This window comes from Biomphalaria glabrata, chromosome 2, assembly GCF_947242115.1.
Source record: "Biomphalaria glabrata chromosome 2, xgBioGlab47.1, whole genome shotgun sequence".
Lineage (NCBI taxonomy): Eukaryota > Metazoa > Mollusca > Gastropoda > Planorbidae > Biomphalaria > Biomphalaria glabrata.
In genome coordinates, this window is record NC_074712.1 from 20,690,430 (window position 1) to 20,711,750 (window position 21,321).

A 21,321-nucleotide genomic window follows, 5' to 3' on the forward strand; every position below is an offset into this window, starting at 1 on the left:
TAGCCAGTAGAGTTGGTAGCATTCTCCAACGTATCTAGGTAGCCAGAAGAGTTGGTAGCATTCTCCAATGTATAAAGGTAGCCAGTTGAGTTGGTAGCATTCTCCAATGTATCCACGTCCCCCTCAGTTCTGGTTTTATTTAACATGGTCTTTGTTAATAGATTTAATTATTCTCTATGTATGTATGTATGTATGTATGTATGTATGTATGTATGTATGTATGTGTGTATGTATGTATGTATGTGTGTGTGTATGTATGTGTGTATGTATATAAGAATGTGTGTATGTATGTGTGTATGTATGTATGTATGTATGTGTGTATGTATGTATTTGTGTATGTATGTATGTATGTATGTATGTATGTGTGTGTGTGTATATGTATATATGTATGTATGTATGCATGTATGTATGTATGTATATATCTTTCTGTCTATTAATATGTCTATCTATCTATCTATTTATCTATCTATCTATCTATCTATCTATCTATCTATCTATCTATCTATCTATCTATCTATCTATCTATCTATCTATCTATCTATCTATCTGTCTGTCTGTCTGTCTGTCTTCATAGCAATCTATCTATCTATCTATCTATCTATCTATCTATCTATCTATCTATCTATCTATCTATCTATCTATTTATCTATCTATCTATCTATCTGTCTGTCTGTCTGTCTGTCTGTCTGTCTGTCTGTCTGTCTTCATAGCAATCTATCTATCATTCTATCTATCTATCTATCTATCTATCTATCTATCTATCTATCTATCTATCTATCTATCTATCTATCTATCTATCTGTCTGTCTGTCTGTCTGTCTGTCTGTCTATCTATATGTACATCTCCATTGATTGAACTATTACAGACAAAGTCACTAGTGTATTTCTCTTGTTTTACAACTACATAGTGTCCTACTTATTCTATTGATAGTATGTACCATAGAAGTCTTTTACGCATTGTTTAAAAAAAGTGGTATCTTTTATAAAAAAATAGCTTTCATATTTAATTGAGAAAAACAAAGAAAAGGATTTGCTTTCAGGAATAGGAGTCGTAACAGCTAACTATCTAGGATATAAAATATCATGAAATCGAATATATAATAATTTTTCCAGTTTTTCAGATCAAAATATCAATAGCAGACGTACGGACGGACAGAAAGGACAATCGGACAAATGTGCACAAAACAAAGCGGATTTTCTCCTTTCTTGGACCGCTCAAAACTTGAATATGAATGATGTGTATTTCTGTATTCAAACGTATGTATTGTTACGTTTGTTAAATACACGTTAGCCTAATGTCAGCAACAATACTTCACATTCTTCCATTTGTTCAAAGTCTGTATTTCTGTGCAGGCCGTATTTGTTACAAAACATTTTATCAATTCACTCTGTCTATCTGTCAGTCTGTCTGTCTGGTACAAAATTTGTACACGTTATTTCTCCCACTTTCCGTTCTCGGATCAAATTGAAACTATGTACAATTGTTCTTTAGCAATGACAAAACTTGAATCAATTGAAAAATTGAAAAAGTTATCAAATATTTTATCCATTTAATCGTAATTATTTTTTAATAGATGGTACTACTTAAAGGGGAGATAAGCCTTGTGTAGAGAATTAGATCGTCGGCTTTAAAAAATTGAAGCTAACAATAGATAACTATAAAACCTTCTATTTTCATAAATACTTGGCTAGCTCAGTGGCTAGCGCGTCGGCATTCAAACATGAAGGGTTGAGTCCTCACATTCAACAACTTTTAAAATTGCTTCCGAGAAAGCCTTAATGGAAACATTCTCCTAGATACTCCCCTCCTCCCCCCCCCCAGCATAAATGTGTTTTTAATCTACATCTATTACAAATAATTAATACACTTACACTATATATAAGCTTTTAAAAAATATGTTACTTGTTAGAATGTTAAATTCTTTACTAGCCATGTCCCTAATATTTCTATGACTTAGCAAAAATTGACACCAGATGTCGCTCTGCCTTTGTCCCACGTGGTGTCTCTGTATCACGGGTCAGTCGGAACAGATAAAGTGGCGCCGCCCTGATAGAGGGCACTTGAGACGCCCGAGAGTCCGTTATTAGGATCTAGGTTAAGGTTCTGTCAAACCTCTACAGTGACAGTACTGTGTCTGTTGGTCTGAGTGTCAACTACTAGACAGCAAGAAGGGAAGTGCAAGCAAGGTGAACCACCGTCCCGAGTACCTGTCTGTGTATGTGTGTGTGTGCATGTGTGTGTGTTTGTGTGTCATAAGAGGTGTGGGGGGGGCAGCAGGGGTAATGGAGCGTTTCTCATCCTATTGTTGTGATTCCGTCAACCCATTGTGCCACTGTGGACTCTGTAGGATAGTTGTTAATAGTACGTGAACGACATGCTAAGAACCACTGGTGTAGAGAGACCTCAGGATAAGAACCGCTGGTGTAGAGAGACCTCAGGATAAGAACCGCTGGTGTCTATGGATCTCATGATAAGAACCACTGGTGTAGAGAGACCTCAGGATAAGAACCGCTGGTGTCTATGGATCTCATGATAAGAACCACTGGTGTAGAGAGACCTCATGATAAGAACCGCTGGTGTCTATGGATCTCATGATAAGAACCACTGGTGTAGAGAGACCTCATGATAAGAACCGCTGGTGTCTATGGATCTCATGATAAGAACCACTGGTGTAGAGAGACCTCATGATAAGAACCGCTGGTGTAGAGAGACCTCAGGATAAGAACCGCTGGTGTAGAGAGACCTCAGGATAAGAACCGCTGGTGTCTATGGATCTCATGATAAGAACCACTGGTGTAGAGAGACCTCAGGATAAGAACCGCTGGTGTCTATGGATCTCATGATAAGAACCACTGGTGTAGAGAGACCTCAGGATAAGAACCGCTGGTGTCTATGGATCTCATGCTAAGAACCACTGGTGTAGAGAGACCTCATGATAAGAACCGCTGGTGTCTATGGATCTCATGATAAGAACCACTGGTGTAGAGAGACCTCAGGATAAGAACCGCTGGTGTCTATGGATCTCATGATAAGAACCACTGGTGTAGAGAGACCTCATGATAAGAACCGCTGGTGTCTATGGATCTCATGATAAGAACCACTGGTGTAGAGAGACCTCATGATAAGAACCGCTGGTGTCTATGGATCTCATGATAAGAACCACTGGTGTAGAGAGACCTCATGATAAGAACCGCTGGTGTAGAGAGACCTCAGGATAAGAACCGCTGGTGTAGAGAGACCTCAGGATAAGAACCGCTGGTGTCTATGGATCTCATGATAAGAACCACTGGTGTAGAGAGACCTCAGGATAAGAACCGCTGGTGTCTATGGATCTCATGATAAGAACCACTGGTGTAGAGAGACCTCAGGATAAGAACCGCTGGTGTCTATGGATCTCATGATAAGAACCACTGGTGTAGAGAGACCTCAGGATAAGAACCGCTGGTGTCTATGGATCTCATGATAAGAACCACTGGTGTAGAGAGACCTCATGATAAGAACCGCTGGTGTCTATGGATCTCATGATAAGAACCACTGGTGTATATGGCTCACATGATAAGAACCACTGGTGTCTATGGCTCAAATGATAAGAACCACTGGTGTCTACGGGTCTCATTGAAGGAACCACTGGTGTCTATGGATCTCACGATAGGAACCACTGGTGTATAGGGATCTCACCATAGGAACCACTGGTGTTTTGGGATCTCATACTAAGAACCACTGGTGTATAAGGATATCATGATAAGAACCACTGGTGTATTGGGATCTCATCAAAAGAACCACTGGTGTCTATTATCTCATAAGAACCACTGGTGTATTGGAATCTCATCAAAAGAACCACTGGTGTCTATTGATCTCATAAGAACCACTGGTGTCTATTGATCTCATAAGAACCACTGGTGTCTATTATCTCATAAGAACCACTGGTGTCTATTATCTCATAAGAACCACTGGTGTCTATTATCTCATAAGAACCACTGGTGTCTATTGATCTCATAAGAACCACTGGTGTCTATTATCTCATAAGAACCACTGGTGTCTATTGATCTCATAAGAACCACTGGTGTCTATTGATCTCATGAGAACCACTGGTGTCTATGGATCTCATGATAAGAACCACTGGTGTAGAGAGACCTCATGATAAGAACCGCTGGTGTCTATGGATCTCATGATAAGAACCGCTGGTGTCTATGGATCTCATGATAAGAACCACTGGTGTAGAGAGACCTCATGATAAGAACCGCTGGTGTAGAGAGACCTCAGGATAAGAACCGCTGGTGTAGAGAGACCTCAGGATAAGAACCGCTGGTGTCTATGGATCTCATGATAAGAACCACTGGTGTAGAGAGACCTCAGGATAAGAACCGCTGGTGTCTATGGATCTCATGATAAGAACCACTGGTGTAGAGAGACCTCAGGATAAGAACCGCTGGTGTCTATGGATCTCATGCTAAGAACCACTGGTGTAGAGAGACCTCATGATAAGAACCGCTGGTGTCTATGGATCTCATGATAAGAACCACTGGTGTAGAGAGACCTCAGGATAAGAACCGCTGGTGTCTATGGATCTCATGATAAGAACCACCGGTGTAGAGAGACCTCATGATAAGAACCGCTGGTGTCTATGGATCTCATGATAAGAACCACTGGTGTAGAGAGACCTCATGATAAGAACCGCTGGTGTCTATGGATCTCATGATAAGAACCACTGGTGTAGAGAGACCTCATGATAAGAACCGCTGGTGTAGAGAGACCTCAGGATAAGAACCGCTGGTGTAGAGAGACCTCAGGATAAGAACCGCTGGTGTCTATGGATCTCATGATAAGAACCACTGGTGTAGAGAGACCTCAGGATAAGAACCGCTGGTGTCTATGGATCTCATGATAAGAACCACTGGTGTAGAGAGACCTCAGGATAAGAACCGCTGGTGTCTATGGATCTCATGATAAGAACCACTGGTGTAGAGAGACCTCAGGATAAGAACCGCTGGTGTCTATGGATCTCATGATAAGAACCACTGGTGTAGAGAGACCTCATGATAAGAACCGCTGGTGTCTATGGATCTCATGATAAGAACCACTGGTGTATATGGCTCACATGATAAGAACCACTGGTGTCTATGGCTCAAATGATAAGAACCACTGGTGTCTACGGGTCTCATTGAAGGAACCACTGGTGTCTATGGATCTCACGATAGGAACCACTGGTGTATAGGGATCTCACCATAGGAACCACTGGTGTTTTGGGATCTCATACTAAGAACCACTGGTGTATAAGGATATCATGATAAGAACCACTGGTGTATTGGGATCTCATCAAAAGAACCACTGGTGTCTATTATCTCATAAGAACCACTGGTGTATTGGAATCTCATCAAAAGAACCACTGGTGTCTATTGATCTCATAAGAACCACTGGTGTCTATTGATCTCATAAGAACCACTGGTGTCTATTATCTCATAAGAACCACTGGTGTCTATTATCTCATAAGAACCACTGGTGTCTATTATCTCATAAGAACCACTGGTGTCTATTGATCTCATAAGAACCACTGGTGTCTATTATCTCATAAGAACCACTGGTGTCTATTGATCTCATAAGAACCACTGGTGTCTATTGATCTCATGAGAACCACTGGTGTCTATTGATCTCATAAGAACCACTGGTGTCTATTATCTCATAAGAACCACTGGTGTCTATTGATCTCATAAGAACCACTGGTGTCTATTATCTCATAAGAACCACTGGTGTCTATTGATCTCATAAGAACCACTGGTGTCTATTATCTCATAAGAACCACTGGTGTCTATTGATCTCATGAGAACCACTGGTGTCTATTGATCTCATAAGAACCACTGGTGTCTATTGATCTCATAAGAACCACTGGTGTCTATTATCTCATAAGAACCACTGGTGTCTATTATCTCATAAGAACCACTGGTGTCTATTGATCTCATAAGAACCACTGGTGTCTATTATCTCATAAGAACCACTGGTGTCTATTGATCTCATGAGAACCACTGGTGTCTAACTTTTGATAGTTATCTGGACGGATAAGTACAATAGGTAACAGACGATGCTTTAAAAAAAATATTCTTTAAGAACCTTCTGATGGTCTATCATATCTCATTCTATATCTTTCTTGCCATGCTTCATTATTGTACGGAATCTTGTCAGTGAAGTTTGTACACTCAAGTACTTATACCAACAGTGCAGCTAAGGATTTCAACCTAAGACGGTGCACAAAATGTTTCTGTGTGTCTATTTAATGACTCAATTCTTTACTAAATGCAAAGAAACATTGGAGTCGAGTTCTGGAATTCCCGCTAAAAGCGTGTAACTTTAAGATGTATACATATATCAATGTGAGTGAGTACAACCCGCACACAAAATATTTGTGCTGTATAGGTTGTCATTCTAAGTGGACATACCAAGCGGACATACCAAGCGGACATACTAAGCGGACATACCAAGCGGACATGGTTTTCCACTCTGTTCTGTTCCGAACAATATTGCATGCATTTTATAATGCATTACTTATCTATACTTCCGTTCTCTATAGACCAGATACCCTGGTGTGTCAATGTATTACACAATTAATAGAACTTCTATTTGTACAATGAATTATAATATCTATATAAGCTTTTAACGGGCTGATGTTAGTCCTAGGCCTGACAGCTTGTGAACAAGTATTTGTAAGGGTAAGTACCTGAGACATGAAGTTAGACGGCACTTGATGGGACATTGACTGACTGTATACCCTGTTATATAGCCCTGATGGAAGGTTGTACTAGGGCTATGTGGTATAGATACTTTATAACATAGCCCTGATGGAAGGTTGCACTAGGGCTATGTGGTATAGATACTTTATAACATAGCCCTGATGGAAGGTTGCACTAGGGCTATGTGGTATAGATACTTTATAACATAGCCCTGATGGAAGGTTGCACTAGGGCTATGTGGTATAGATACTTTATAACATAGCCCTGATGGAAGGTTGTACGAGGGCTATGTGGTATAGATACTTTATAACATAGCCCTGATGGAAGGTTGCACTAGGGCTATGTGGTATAGATACTTTATAACATAGCCCTGATGGAAGGTTGCACTAGGGCTATGTGGTATAGATACTTTATAACATAGCCCTGATGGAAGGTTGTACGAGGGCTATGTGGTATAGATACTTTATAACATAGCCCTGATGGAAGGTTGTACGAGGGCTATGTGGTATAGATACTTTATAACATAGCCCTGATGGAAGGTTGTACTAGGGCTATGTGTTATAGATACTTTATAACATAGCCCTGATGGAAGGTTGTACGAGGACTATGTAGTCTATAGACTAAGACAAAGAGAGAGGGAGGACTTAGGGAGAGTGAGAGGAAAGAGCTAAGTAATGGAGTGAGAGAGGACAATAGGGAGAGAAAGAGAGAAAAGTCATAGGGTGAGAGAGAGAAAGGAGAAAGAGTAAAAGTGACAGAGTGACAGAAGAAGTCAGAGAGAGAGAGAGAGAGAGAGAGAGAGAGGGGGGGAGTCTGAGAGAGTAAGTCAGAAAAAGTCAGAGATAGAGGAGAGAGAGAGAGTGGGTGAGAAGACAAAAAGACGAAGAGAGAGAGAGAGAGAGAGAGAAAAGAGTAGACAGAGAGAGTGTGAGGATAAAAAAGAAGGTTGGTGAAGATTCTTCTTCAAATAAAAGGTCCAGTCATGACACCTTGTTTATTGTAACTCTAAACAAACGAGAGCGCATCAGAGATATCACACAATGAAAATGAAACATAAAAGGTTCTATTTTCTTCACAAGGCATCGAGCGACATACATCTACCATCGCCACTAACTTGTTCCCCAACTCTAAACAATCGCAGTCCTCAGGGCTCCTATAGTAAGTCTTTACTCACCCACTCTATGAAGCTTGACCTTGACAACTAGCGGTCATCATCTACTAAATGACCAAAAGAAAAGAAAGTCAGTTCTTAAGTCAACTGAAAGTATGATCTTCTATAAAGTCCTTTAGAATCACCACCCACGACAACAGTCGACCAGATAACCCCTATCTCGCAATGTGCTAATTATGCACATTTTCTTTGCTGAAAGGTGTGCACTCACGCCAATATTGTCGTGCAGCTACCGGTATTACTCTAATAACAGTACCCTACTCAGTAATCTGAAAACCCGAACTATAATAAGATTTGACAGAGGAGTTATTTCAGAACAGGGAGGGGTAATGGTGTTGCATGAAACACATTAATAAGGGCAGTAGCTCTTTGTTCAAAGATGAGTATCAAGAGGAAATCATTTATGAGAAAGTAACAACAAAAAAAGCTTGAGTTAATATGATTTAATTGTCTCTAAGACTTGAAAAAAAAATCATGTTACGATGTTCGCTGCACGAGAGATTATTGAACACATTACTCAATGTATCTTGTTCCATCTACAGCACATAGGTCAGATAATGTACATCTTGTGTATCTTGTTCCATCTACAGCACATAGGTCATATAATGTACATCTTGTGTATCTTGTTCCATCTACAGCACATAGGTCAGATAATGTACATCTTGTGTATCTTGTTCCATCTAAAGCACATAGGTCAGATAAAGTACATCTTGTGTATCTTGTTCCATCTACAGCACATAGGTCAGATAATGTACATCTTGTGTATCTTGTTCCATCTACAGCACATAGGTCAGATAATGTACATCTTGTGTATCTTGTTCCATCTACAGCACATAGGTCAGATAATGTAAATCTTGTGTATCTTGTTCCATCTACAGCACTAAACAAACTTTGAGATTTGATCCCATTCCAGTCCCAAAACAAAAGCTAGCAAACAAAAACATTTCACCTTCACCTCTCCCTTAGTCTGTTGGACCGTTGGGGCACCACACAAGATCCGTCAACCATATTTCTCCATTCCTCTCTGTCCTTTGCCTTTGATAGGATTCCATTCACTGACAGGCCTGTCTTTTCATTGATGTTTCCATCGCTTCCTCTGTCTTCCTCTTGTTGTTCTTCCTGGTACTGTTCCCTGAAGGAAGATCTTTGTGAGCCTGAGGACCTTGTGATGTGGCCATACAATTTTAGTTTACGTCTTTTGACAGTGGTTAGCAGGTCATCGTGGGGTCCAATTGATGTCTTACTCCTGAGGTGACACTTAGGAGTATCTTAGTTCCATTGCTCAAACATACAAAACAACATGCATAAACATACATGCACATACATAAACATACATGCACATACATAAACATACATGCACATACATAAACATACATGCACATACATAAACATACATGCACATACATAAACATACATGCACATACATAAAATACATACACTTACAGTTAGATCATGAACCAAAAAAAATAAATATTTAACGAATTAAAAAATTGTAGATCTAGGCCTACTTAAATCGTTCTTAAATCTGTCTGTGTTGTTATACACCCTAACCCTAACCCAAAAATGATACCATGTTTAATACCTAAACACAATTAGTGTCTGTAGTTTAATCCCTGAGTCGCCTCAGTCCAAATACATTAATATACGACAGGTTCGAATGAATTCAGACTCCAACAGAAGAGTTTTTTTATAGTTATTAAAAATGTGTTGTTTTTTTCGAGAGACTACGGCGCTGTTACGTCACGTTCTTGATTAGCTTTAACCATCTGTTGCAGCCAATAGGAGGACATATCGATTTAGTAATAGCATATAGTGAAGTAAACAGAGGCCAGTACGAATATATAATATAGGTGACATGAGTGACATCCCACACAGCAGACCTCAATGTCACACACACACACACAAATAACTTGGCTATTATGAAACAACAACAAAAAACAAGTGAAAGACATAGAAGTCAGCACAGAATCAAAACAATTCTATTTGGTGAAGTAAAAGTATCCAAAGGACACTTTCTATTTGGTGAAGTTAAAGTATCAAAAGGACACTTTCTATTTGGTGAAGTTAAAGTATCCAAAGGACACTTTCTATTTGGTGAAGTTAAAGTATCCAAAGAACACTGTATGTTTTTACTTCACGTAGTAGAGATTTGGTCTTCTTACTCATCGCATGGTTTCAAAAATGATTTTTTAAAATTGTTATTCTAATTTGTTGTCTGAACACTTAACGACTAATGTAATCTCATTTCTGGTCAACTAAGTGTGACCTAAACTGATGTATGTTGAACTGACCCATGTTCCTAATCAACCCCAAATCCTTCTAGACTTATCAAGTTCATCTCTTGTCTTGTTCTCTCTATCAAGTTCATCTCTTGTCTTGTTCTCTCTATCAAGTTCATTTCTCGTCTTGTCATTAAAAATCACATTGATTGGTGAAAGAGAGTGAATTAGCAACCACTCTAATTAAAATATCATTGTAGTGAAGTCTGATATCTATCTATCTATCTATCTATCTATCTATCTATCTATCTATCTATCTATCTATCTATCTATCTATCTATCTATCTATCTATCTATCTGCTTACCTACCAATCTATCTATCTATCTATCTATCTATCTATCTATCTATCTATCTATCTATCTATCTATCTATCTATCTATTTATCTATCTATCTATCTATCTATCTATCTATCTATCTATCTATCTATCTATCTATCTATCTATCTATTTATCTATCTATCTACCTATCTGCCTACCTACCAATCTATCTATCTGCTTACCTACCAATCTATCTATCTATCTATCTATCTATCTATCTATCTATCTATCTATCCAACTATCTATCTATCTATCTATCTATCTATCTATCTATCTATCCATCCATCTATCTATCTATCTATCTATCCAACTATCTATCTATCTATCTATCTATCTATCTATCTATCTATCTATCTATCTATCTATCTATCTATCTATCTATCTATCTATCTATCTATCTATCTATCTATCTATCTATCTATCTATCTATCTATCTATCTATCTATCTATTATCTTTCTTGATCGTGCTACATTCACATTAAGTATCCTGATAATTTCACATTCTTTTGAAGTATCTTGTGGCTCCATACAGGAATATCTTTCTGTAGAGTGTCCGCATATCTCACATGACAATACAAATGATGTCTTCATCACAAGTTCTATAGCTATTTGGTACTATCGCGTAGGCCCAATAGGGAAAGTAACTCTGTGCAGTCTAGAAAATATTGGTTTTATTTCTAGTGTTCATCTTTGAGTATTTTCTTAAAAATTAGGTTGAACTAAAGAGGGAGGTGATCGAAGGTGGGGAAAGGGAGGTGGAAGAAGTCTACATTAAAGTACGCAGGCATTTTGTATGCGTACTGTACAGAGGCCAGTGTGACATACCTGAGACAGAGCAGTCTTCAGGACATACCCTGACCCACTGACCGTACTCCGATGCACTTTAGCGAGTTCCTCATGCGTGTGTCTGATTCATCGCGTCCTTAGTAACATTTGTTTGAGTCATTCAACCATGAACCAAAGTATCATTTTTTTTAAAAATTTGAAATGCTTTGTTTTTTTGACCACCGTTGACAGTGCGTGATCGATCCCCCCCCCTTTTTTTTCCCCCCGAGTATGTGTGTCTGTGTGTGTGTGTCTGTGTGTGTAAGTGTGTGTGTATGCTTCTAAACGTGTAAGTGCACAGTCTTGCTGGGAGTTGTATTTGACCTTGACCTTAATAGACGCCTTTGTTCTGTCATCTCGATGCCGCATTAAGCCAAGCCATTTAATCAATCAATACTTATACAAGCATCTCAAACCTAGACTTGACCTGGCCACGCAAACCAGGAACTAGTTACGACCCGTTTTAAAACCACAATCCATCAATCAATCACATTAATTTCAACTTGAAGAGGGGACTGCACCGTTGTGAGATTTACCAAATGACTTTATACATTAAATTTCATACACGCTTGGTCTATCTATCTATCTATCTATCTATCTATCTATCTATCTATCTATCTATCTATCTATCTATCTATCTATCTATCTATCTATCTATACTCTATACTGTTCTCTATCTACCTGTAATGCCTCAAGGTAAAACCAGATTCCGGCTGCTGTACTAATCATCGATTTCACCTCATTATGACCTCTTGACCTTCATCTTTCAGACGTCATTAGGACTAATCTATCAAATCATTTGATACAAATGTCTGTTTAGTTTGTCTGCATTATGTCTATTAACAAATGAAGAAGCTGTTAGCCATCAGCCCACAATGTAATGTCCATCACATGCGGGGCTAAGAAGCTGTGTAGGTCAGGATTATCAGATTTACAAAAGTGGAAACAATGGACAACATACGTTAGAAGTCAACTCTCTGAACAACAGACGCCTGCTAAGCAGTACAAGTGATATAGGATACTGCTATATTGCGAAATACTGTTTACATTTATATCTATAATCTTGAAGCCTTCCTTCAGTAAATTTTGGATGGTCTATGTATCTAACGAAGAACTTAGAGCGTGCGTGCTGGTCCTCAAGAAAACAAAATGGAAGGACAGCGCAATAGCGTTGACCATAACTTGCATTGATGATAATAATTTTATGTATGTAGTGCCGTCAACGAACGCATGACAGATGACACTTTTACTAGCGCAACAGAAATAAAGCAGATAAAAGGCAAATTAATCAAAAATGTTTTGAACAGCCGAATTAGTCTTGAGCCTATTAAGCGTACCATATGGTCAGCTCCTCCACTACCAAAGCGAAAGCCGCCTTAAACTGCGATATTTGTGGACGGGAGTGTCTCTCCAAAATAGGGCTCCACAGCCACATGAGGTAGTGTGCGAGATGAACCATAGTCGTTCTACGACTGAAGGAGGCCAACAAGTCATGACTGAAGGAGGCCAACAAGTCATGACTGAAGGAGGCCAACAAGTCATGACTGAAGGAGGCCAACAAGTCATGACTGAAGGAGGCCAACAAGTCACGACTGAAGGAGGCCAACAAGTCACGACTGAAGGAGGCCAAGAAGTCACGACTGAAGGAGGCCAACAAGTCACGACTGAAGGAGGCCAACAAGTCACGACTGAAGGAGGCCAACAAGTCATGACTGAAGGAGGCCAACAAGTCACGACTGAAGGAGGCCAAAAAGTCACGACTGAAGGAGGCCAACAAGTCACGACTGAAGGAGGCCAACAAGTCATGACTGAAGGAGGCCAACAAGTCAAGCGAGTTCCCAATGTTTCATCCATTTCAAATCCACCCATAGCGTACACCTTGATGGAGAAGTGGGGTAGGACTAGAAGAGTCCATGGACGAGGTCATGTCATCATTCTAGATGTGCTCTAATGATACAGTATCAGAACAACGCAGTCACCTCCTCACAAGATATTGTTCTCTCGCAGAAAAATAAGTAACAATCTAATAAGGAGCTCATTTATTTTTAAAGAATAACTTATAAAAGTTTCAATATCGGTAGCATTGCTATATGGTAAGGGAGCCAGCAAGCCCACCACCAGAAATATTAGGGTCCCAAAAAATAGGCTACGTCTGCTCCCACCCCACCACTCGACCCCCCATGTCAAAAATCTATGTATGTATAAGGTCACCCTTTGACATGGGGGTGGGGGGGGGGGAGGAGCGATCCTACATATTTGTAAGTTTCCATTTCCATATACAAATATATGTATTGACAAAGAAAAGTGGTTGATTTGATTATTTCAAGTGATATTTATAAACTTATTTAAAAAAGATTCTTTTAAAGCTTTTTTTTTCTAGTATAAATATATATTAAAATTTCATGGTTGATCTGAAAAGATCATTATAAAAATTGTCATCCGTCAAGTCTGTAAAATTTTACATAACAATTTTAAGAATGTCTTTTTTTTTCTGAGTGATGGGCCCTGTTTCCTTGGCGACCTATTTGTTTCTTGTTTTACAAGTTTCTTTAACCAATCAAGACGCCTGTAACATGTCAGTGCCAGAAGCTCTTCCATTTAGCATAGAGAATGACAAGAACAACAAAGTAGAAGAACTCATGTAAGAAATGAAACACTGATCTCAAAGTTTTAAATAGAGAAACATTCTTCTAGCTATTAAGTTTGTTTTGTTCAAATGTTTGCTAACTCGCGACATTGATTTGAATGGAGGATGATCAATTTGTAAACTGAGTTCAGTTCCTGAATTTATCTGTCAAGATGTTTGAAAGACGGCAAAGCTACATTATTAATAATCATTTTTATTTTTATTTGTTTCATGTCTAGGTTCAGTTTTTTTATTGAATAACTGACGTCACAAGAGGGAAAGAAAACAATAGCAACGGCACAGCAGCTGTCATTGATACGGTACAGGGTGAGCAGAGTACAGACTCACTAATGCTCAGGCTATTGATCTGTAAAGTACAACAAGTGTCAATGGTTAAGGTACCGGTACTTTGGTGCTATATATTAGTGGACCACCCCCTCTCCTCTAGCGTTCTAAGATTTTCTAAAAGAAGTAAAGGTTAAGGTTTACAACTTTAAACGGCGGAGCTGGAGGCATACACGATTAAATTTTGGGGCTAAATTTAAAGGTTGTCCTAGGCTAGCCGAATGACAATGACGGACTGCCTAATAGCAGGGGCGGACTGCCTAATAGCAGGGGCGGACTGCCTAACAGAATTCAACATCTCAATATTTCGATGAAACGCCATTTGCATATATGGTCATCGGGTTCTCCCAACTTCATAGAATTATCTCCCCTATTTATTAATTGTTACACTTTAGTTTAGGGTTTAGTTTAGTTAGGTTTAGTTTTTGAATCTACTGATGGGTCTGGCTATAGGTTCGGTCCCCTAAATGTAATCATGTACGCCCCCCTCACCCGTCTAAAGTTGTAAACCTGAATAGTAGAGCATGGAATGGGTTGCCTGAGCCTAACAGTAAAAACCAATGACTTGACAGAGTTGAAGTCACTGGCTAACATGTATGACTAGATTGACCTAGGAACACGCGTAGGACGTAATCATCTTCTTTTTTGAAGAAATGTCTGTATTGTATAAGATAAGATAAGATCAGAATGTTGTATTGACCTTCCAATAGAACAGCTTAACTCTCTCACATCTGAACAGTTCCAGACGATGAGTCTCTCACTGTGACCTTCAAGGTCATTTGTTTTGTTTACCATGATAGAGAAATGTCAGACATACAAATAAAAACTTCGAGCGAGTGAGTACACACGTCACAATAGGTGGTATATATATATACACACATATAAACAATACATTGATGCCTCTATGTAGGCATGCGTAATTATCTATGTGTGTTCTATCTATCTATCTATCTATCTATCTATCTATCTATCTATCTATCTATCTATCTATCTATCTATCAATCTATCTATTTGTCTGTCTGTCTATCTATCTATCTATCTATCTATCTATCTATCTATCTATCTATCTGTCTGTCTGTCTGTCTGTCTGTCTATCTATGTATCTATCTATCTATCTATCTATCTATCTATCTATCTATCTATCTATCTATCTGTCTGTCTGTCTGTCTGTCTGTCTGTCTATCTATCTATCTATCTATCTATCTGTCTATCTGTCTATCTGTCTGTCTGTCTGTCTGTCTGTCTATCTATCTATCTATCTATCTATCTATCTATCTATCTATCTATCTATCTATCTATCTGTCTGTCTGTCTGTCTATCTATCTATCTGTCTGTCTGTCTGTCTGTCTGTCTGTCTGTCTGTCTATCTATCTATCTATCCATCTATCTATCTATCTATCTATCTATCTGTCTGTCTGTCTGTCTGTCTGTCTGTCTGTCTGTCTGTCTGTCTGTCTGTCTGTCTGTCTATCTATCTATCTATCTATCTATCTATCTATCTATCTATCTATCTATCTATCTCTATAGATATAAACATGTAAAACACTTGAATCCTGACTGACTAAATACGAGACGTAGTTTCCAGCCTACATTCTTACCTTCTGCCTCCGTCAATATATCCCATGCTAGACACAATGCCGTAGGGGAGATAACATTATAGCATCCATGAGAGAGAGATTGGGAAATAAAAAAAGGGAGAGAATTGACAAACAAGCCAGCAACAAAAATGCGTGGGCAGGGATTGTCCTCCAGAAAAATTCTATTTCTATTGGCACCAGTTTGCTTCTCTTGCTAGCAGACTTGAATCGGAGAGCTATTTATACCTCCTCGTGCTACCTCCCCTGAGCTGACAGAGCTCAGTGCTCACCCCTCCTTTCTCTTGGAATTGTAAGAGAGTATCGGTATCGCTGTCATCAATGTGACACCGAATCCAGTATTGGAACATTCCGATAGGAGTCTGTGTTTCTAGATTACCGTTTTGACGCATTTAATTATTGTCATTTTTACTTTTTTTGTAGATTGTTCTAAAAATAAGTTTTGTCTTTTAAGGTAAACTCGTTTCGTGGTATCGTCAACGATGAGACTTGTATAGCGCAGGCCTAACATTCCGGTATCGATTTTCATATACGGTCAAGAATCGTTCTTCACAAGTAGCATCAAGGATTTCTGTAAGAACCAAAAGCGTAGGCGTAGGGAATGACGTGGTAAACAATAACAGAAAACTATTCTGAACGTATTTTCAACATCATAGACGCTAATAATCACGGACTGGCTTGACTCTGGTCAGTGTTAGCTACATGTATCAACAAATGAAAATAACGCTTGGTTAGTAGGTTTTTTGAGATATGTTTTCTAAAGACATGTTTATAGACTGTGTAGATAAATGCAGGTTTAGAGACTGTGTAGATAAATGCAGGTTTATAGACTGTAGATAAATGCAGGTTTATAGACTGTGTAGATAAATGCAGGTTTATAGACTGTGTAGATAAATACAGGTTTATAGACTGTGTAGATAAATACAGGTTTATAGACTGTGTAGATAAATACAGGTTTATAGACTGTGTAGATTAATACAGGTTTATAGACTGTGTAGATAAATACAGGTTTATAGACTGTAGATAAATACAGGTTTATAGTCAGGTACAAAATAGGTTTATAGTCAGGTACAAAATTTAGAAGACCATAGCATAAGCAAAAAAAAAAAAGCTTTTTTTTTTTTAAATTATACATTTTCTAAGTTTATTTTTCAGCTCACCTTATCTCAAAGAGTATGAAACCATGAACTAAAGTATAAGTTTAATCTGAACTGTTTTCTTAGTTTGTGTCTCTTTTATTGGAGACCACGGTCTAAATAGATGTTACACCAATACCTAGTCGCTGCTAGGCGATGGCGACGTGTACAGGTTCGAGTCCTCCTCGGGGCTTGTCTATTTCCTTGACCCTCCCCATGACCTTGTTACCTTTGTTGCACGTCACGTTTTGTTTTCACAATTTGTTGTAGCACTAAACAGTTTCAATTAATCAAAACATTCATTCAACTGGACAATTAATCAACATTCATTCAACTGGACAATTAATCAACATTCATTCAACAGGACACTTAATCAACATTCATTCGACTGGACAATTAATCAACATTCATTCAACAGGACAATTAATCAACATTCATTCAACAGGACAATTAATAATTAATACATTTTGTGCTAGATTTGTTTACAGTTGGGTGGAAAATACGATTAATAATCCATTACTGTACATTTTGTTGAGTGTATCATCCTTCTGACGGCGGCAATTATATATAGCTTGTTCGTTTATTCGTCAAATGTTTGGTAGAGAAGTGAGCGAATATTTTTGTTTTCACACGATGTATTTTATAGAGCAAGAAACGAGCTTGTTCTATGCATACGGCTTTATAACTGAGTATGTCCTAGTCCAAACCTTCCACAAGAAGGGCAGAACCCTGGACATGCAGAGCGTATACCACACAACAAAAATTTATGATTGTATCAAGAACTAATACTTCAACACTTTTTTTTACATTGTTAGATTTTAAAACTATTCCTAAAAGTTGAAATTGTATGATGATTCAAACACATATATTTTAAGTTGGTAAACAGCTAGAAAAACAACATCACGGATTATTGAAGAGTGTCTAAATTTGTGTTTCAAAGGAATCGCTTGCCTACTGCCCAGTTTTATCTGAACAAAACGTACAAAAAGATGATTTCGCTTCTGAGCGCGCTCTGCTAAACTGACAGAAAATGTCTTTTGATGACAGCGTCGTAGTGAGCTATTTCTTCTTCATTCCTTACAGTTACAAGAAAGACAACTCCCGATTCACATCGATTTAGAAATAATTAATGCCCATGTTCCATAGTTCTGCGTACGTTATACATCAATAAGTAATTGCTGCATCTCTCTCAAACTAATTTCGATGGAATAGTATTTTAAAAAGCGCTTTTCATCCTTCTAATATATTATCGTGACAGACGAACGGACAGACACATTCAAACAATATTAGCTTTTCCCTAAGAAACAGATATAATTACAATTAATTATATATATAGCTGTTGTTTTCATATTTGTTCATATAAATGTCAGCCAATCAGGATGAAGGTCAAGTAAATATTTTGAACTGGACACAAGAAGCCCCACCCCCCTCCCGAGGGAATTATTCCAATCTAAAGTCCGACCACGTATTCTATTACCCGTGATAAACAAAGAGAAGCGTAGAGTGAATTACTCGCACAGATTTGTAGACCTTTTCCAATTTCACTTTAAATCTTCTGTGATGAAGTTGGTTTTGTACAAACTAACACTCAATGCCGGAGTTAGGATGCTTGTGGTTCAGTGTCTTCCAAAGTTAAGCGAAAGAGAGAGGAGTCGGAGAATTTAGCATCCTTTTCCAGGGTGGCATACTATAAGGTCCCGGAAAGAATTTTTGTGGCGGCCTCTACACTTTTTCGAAATAATAAAATCCACTTATTAATAAAACAATACTCATATCTAAAAGCATGCCATATTATAAAGGAAAGAGAGCACTTGTAAATTAAATTAAATTTTTCATTCCTTAAAAAAAGTATTCAATATTCCTATTTAAGTAACAAGAAATTTAGATTTTTAGATCTTACAGTAAGGGTTAGGGTTAGGGTTAGGCAATATAGTAAATCTGGAGTATATCACAAGAATACGAGCACACTAGAAGCAGACACTTTTTAACCAAGACAGTGTTGTCAGATTTAAAGATGTGTTGGTCAAAGGTCGAAAGAAAATTGTTAGAAAAAATAACAACGTATAGATCAAGTTGCTAACTCGTTGAAATCTGGATCTTTTCTCTTTTGTGGGGTCCCTTTCCTGTTGAGTCCCCATGGCTGTTAGCACCTCATAGCCTGCCTTAAACTCGACCCTGTAAGGCTAAAATGTGAAGGGGCAGTGTTTGAATAAATGCGCTGGAAATGTAATACATTTACAGCCTTTTCTTCCCGCGCATTAATACAAACATTTTGTTTGCTCTCATTGATACAAACACTACCCTTTGACTCTTCCCGCGCATTGATACAAACACTACCCTTTGACTCTTCCCGCGCATTGATACAAACACTGCCCTTTGACTCTTCCCGCGCATTGATACAAACACTGCCCTTTGACTCTTCCCGCGCATTGATACAAACACTGCCCTTTGACTCTTCCCGCGCATTGATACAAACACTGCCCTTTTACTCTTCCCGCACATTGATACAAACACTGCCCTTTGACTCTTCCCGCGCATTGATACAAACACTGCCCTTTTACTCTTCCCGCGCATTGATACAAACACTGCCCTTTGACTCTTCCCGCGCATTGATACAAACACTGCCCTTTTACTCTTCCCGCGCATTGATACAAACACTGCCCTTTGACTCTTCCCGCGCATTGATACAAACACTGCCCTTTTACTCTTCCCGCGCATTGATAGAAACACTGCCCTTTGACTCTTCCCGCGCATTGTTACAAACACTGCCCTTTTACTCTTCCCGCGCATTGATACAAACACTGCCCTTTTACTCTTCCCGCGCATTGACACAAACACTTCAATCATGATCATTCAACTCGTACCCCCGAAACGCAACTTCGCTCTTCTAACCAGGACACTAATCAGCCCCCCCTCCCACCACAACAAACATTGCACAAGATTAATTTCACCACTTCATCACAAGTGACGTGAGTACTACACTCCTCTGTGTATGCAGGTGTGAGCGCGTGTCTGCGCGCCGATGTGTGAGTGAGTCAACCAGCCTAGTTGTGGCATTTGTCTTTGACCAATGTGTATGTGTGTGTGTGTGGGGAGGGAGTATGTCCGGGTCGTAGAACGCTGCGAGGGTGGATGCTAAAAAAGGACCAAGGAATATTGCAATTTCTTGTTCAGAGATCAGCCATTTCTCATCGAAGTGCTTGTTTTGTTTTTGTTTTTCTTATTTCTTTTTAAAGAATAAGAAGTGTTGCTTGTTGTTAGTTGTTTGTTGGAATCAACAACTTTCATCCATAAAATGTTCTTCAAATGTCATGTCAAGTAAATATGGATTTTAAAAATATTTTACAAATCTTATAAATAACAAACAAGGAACTCGATCGGCTGAAACAGACAAAGTTTAGACAGTAGAAATAAACTGCTTTGTCCAACTTAGGTTAGAATTGAGAACTAAATGTTGGGAAATGAAAAAAAAATTGAATCAATAACTTATGAAAACGTGGAGTAGCCTGATCAACAAATATATCTGGGAATACAAGTGATAGTGTATTCATTAACCATTTGCAGAGAGACAGACAGAGAGAGGCAGAGAGAGAGAGAGAGAGAGAAAAGAGAGAGAGAATGAGAAGTAAGATAGAGATCCAACATGATTTTAAAAGAAGTGCTCAATGGCAAGGAGTAGTCAAAACAACACAGCTAGCAGAGCGGGGGTGGTCAGGGTGGTCAGTCAGTGTCCTGCACATATGTATTCTAAGAAAGATAAAATGTTTCCTACAAAACTTTTGTCTCTGACAAGACGCCAGAAAGTCGTCAGGCTTCAATCACGCAACTAGTGGCTTGCAGGAGGGGGGAATGAGAGTTCGACTAAAACTTGCTCCTCCCCCTCCCCCTCACACACAAGCCCCCCTAACACAAAACATTCCTACTTTCCTGTTCCTAGAGTTGTAAATAACATTGCTGGTGTGTGTGAGTGTGTGGTCTTCTAAATTGAGCCACATGTTACCATAGCAGTAATTAAGTCTGACATTTCCATAGATTTAACTTAAAGTCAATCTCTCTCCACATCTCTCCCTCCCTTCTCTCTCCTTCACACTCTCTCTCCACTCTCTCTCCACTCTCTATCCTCTCTCTCTCTCTCTCTCTCTCTCTCTCTTTCTATCTATCTATCTATCTATCTATCTATCTATCTATCTATCTATCTATCTATCTATCTATCTATCTATCTATCTATCTATCTATCTATCTATCTATATTTGTACCTGCATGTCTTTGAATGTTTAGTTTAAAAAAAAAAACATTAAATGCA

General features: G+C 38.7%; 1 protein-coding gene across 6 annotated transcripts in view; it reads right to left on the reverse strand.

Moving 5' to 3' along the window:
* Positions 1 to 21,321, reverse strand: part of LOC106070319 (protein Tob1-like) — a 50,526-nt gene that overhangs the window by 21,004 nt on the left and 8,201 nt on the right. For 3 of the 6 annotated variants that reach the window (XM_013230194.2, XM_056022039.1, XM_056022038.1), the window contains exon 1: positions 15,886 to 16,072. The exons of 1 other annotated variant lie outside the window; for it this stretch is intronic. The gene's annotated coding sequence lies outside the window, so the exon portion shown is untranslated. Of the gene's footprint in view, positions 1 to 7,896; positions 8,076 to 15,885; positions 16,073 to 21,321 lie in introns of those variants that run through there. 2 more of the 6 variants (XM_013230190.2, XM_013230189.2) reach the window with 1 other exon arrangement.